Consider the following 2,281-nt stretch of genomic DNA (forward strand, 5'->3'; position numbering starts at 1 on the left):
AGAGAAGAGGGGGAAGAAACAATAAATACAATGCAAACATAAGCATGACGATGCATGACATGACAATGAGCGGTGCTAGGTGTGCCCTAACGAGGCAGTAGGTGGTACCGGCGAAGGGGGGAAACATCCAAGAAACTATTCCCGATGTTTCATGTTTTCGGACAGATGAACCAAAAGTGGATTGTTGCATGTTCGCTATGCTAGGGATGAGTGGCGGATGAACAGACTGCATATCCTGATTCGTCTCATCGTTCTGAGCAACTTTCATGTACAAAGTATTTTCATCCGAGTTATGGATTATTTTATATTAATTGTCAAAGTTTTAGTTCATTTTTGAAATTCCTGGATTTATTATTAATTCGAAATTTAAGCAAAAATTCTAAGTGTACCCAGGGGTTGCCTAGGCTAGTCTATGATAGTGGGGTCAGGGGGGTTTGGTTGACTATTGACCAGGTCAATGATTGACCAGTCAAGAGGGTTAGTGGACCCACCTGTAAGTGTAATATGTGATAAAATTACATTAGTTAATCAATTTACCTAGTGGGGCCATATGTAATAGACCCAAAGTGGGGTGCGTTAGTACAATAGGGAATTAGTAGTAGAGGGGGATTAGTACTAGAGGGATTAGTACTAATCTAATGGGGGCCGGCCTCCTGGACAGAGGCAGTAGCTGCAGCCGCAGCACGCACGAGCACACAAGGGTGCCGGCGGCTGAAACCAGCGACGCCGTTAGCAGGAACGTAGGCGTGCACACACGTGCAGGCTGGGCGCACCCATTACGCGGCCCCAGACAGCAGTAGTTAGAGCACGTGGCAGCAGTGGCAGCAGCATTAGCTAGTAGCAGCAGTGGTAGAGCAGCAGCGGAGCCACAAAGCAGAGCAGCGGCGCAGCGGCAGAGCAGTAGGGGCGAGCGGAGGCACGACCGGGCGCAGCCGTTCGCGGCCAGAGGTACGCGGCGGGCGCGGGCGCATGCGCGGCCAGGTGCAAGCTAAAGCGAAGCAGGGTGCGGTCGGCGACACGGCTAGCAGCGGCAGCAGCGCAACGAATGGAGCAGCAGCGCCGCAGGGGGCAGCAGAGCAAGCAGCCGAAGTCAAGCGCGGGGCACGCGGGGTGGGGCACAGCAGATGCAGCAGAACAGCAGCGAGCGGGAGCGGGCTCGCGCAGGGAGCAGCGAGCGAGCGGCGACGCGGGCGTGAGGGCGCGAAACGGACAAGCAGCGGCCCTAACGGGCGTGGTCGGAGCTTCAGCTGCGTCGGCGGCCTGTGACGAGCGTGGCGGTAGCAAGTGCAACGGCTACAACGAGCTACGGTAGCGAGGCGGGGAATCCTAGTAGAGGACGCACGCGAGAAAAACATGAGATGGCAGAGGTGCGTGAGCTCACCGGGGAGCTAGGGGCGTGCCCGGACGCGTCGGGGAAGGCCGGAATTGTCAGGACCCCGACTCAATGCCACATCGATCTAGCATGTAACGCCTCATATCACTTTGTGGCCTCACGCACGGTATCCCCACGGGTGTCGCCCTACCTTTGCCCGGGACCGTTTGCGCCTTTTGGCACACGTATATGATGGTGTCGCTAGCATCCATATGATAAAGAGCCCGGGCTGACATGGCTAGTCGTAAACCCAAAGTGGCACTAACTTACAGGGACAGGCATCCATGACCCAGCATCGAACGTGTCGGTCATCAGCGAGTGAATCCAGGCTGTAGCACTGGGCTAACAGGACTCCGGTGAACCGGGCTGTAGCGGGCTAACAGGACTCCGGTATTCATCGCGTGACATTTCCGCGAAGGGACAGACACAGGATCGAAGAAGGACACATGCCGGCCAGCCTAAGTGTTCCGGAGCAGTAGCAAGCTACCAGGGCTCAGTGGAAGCACTAGGAGACATTTCCCGGTAAGAGAGGCTACTAAGAATGAACAACTAGATAGTCAGATCCCACACATAGCAATACACATTACACGTACGCATAACATGCAAGTATGTGCTGTACAACATGGCATCACAGCATAACTCAACAATCATATCGATAAGGGCTCAAAGGAGCCATCACAGCATTTATTGCAAACAGGGGTCACAGGACCCATCATACAGAGCATACAAGCAACAAGCGGAAGCATTACATGTCTGGGTACAGACATCTACAAATGAAAAAGGCTGAAGAGCCTGACTATCTACAACATCCGATCAAGATCGTAGCTGAGGTACTAGCTACTAGTCGAAGTCCACGAGAACACTAGTAAGACCGAAGTCTCAGCTGCAAAAACATAAATAAAGCAACAT

The sequence above is a fragment of the Triticum aestivum genome, chromosome 5B (genome assembly GCF_018294505.1).
Source record: "Triticum aestivum cultivar Chinese Spring chromosome 5B, IWGSC CS RefSeq v2.1, whole genome shotgun sequence".
Lineage (NCBI taxonomy): Eukaryota > Viridiplantae > Streptophyta > Magnoliopsida > Poales > Poaceae > Triticum > Triticum aestivum.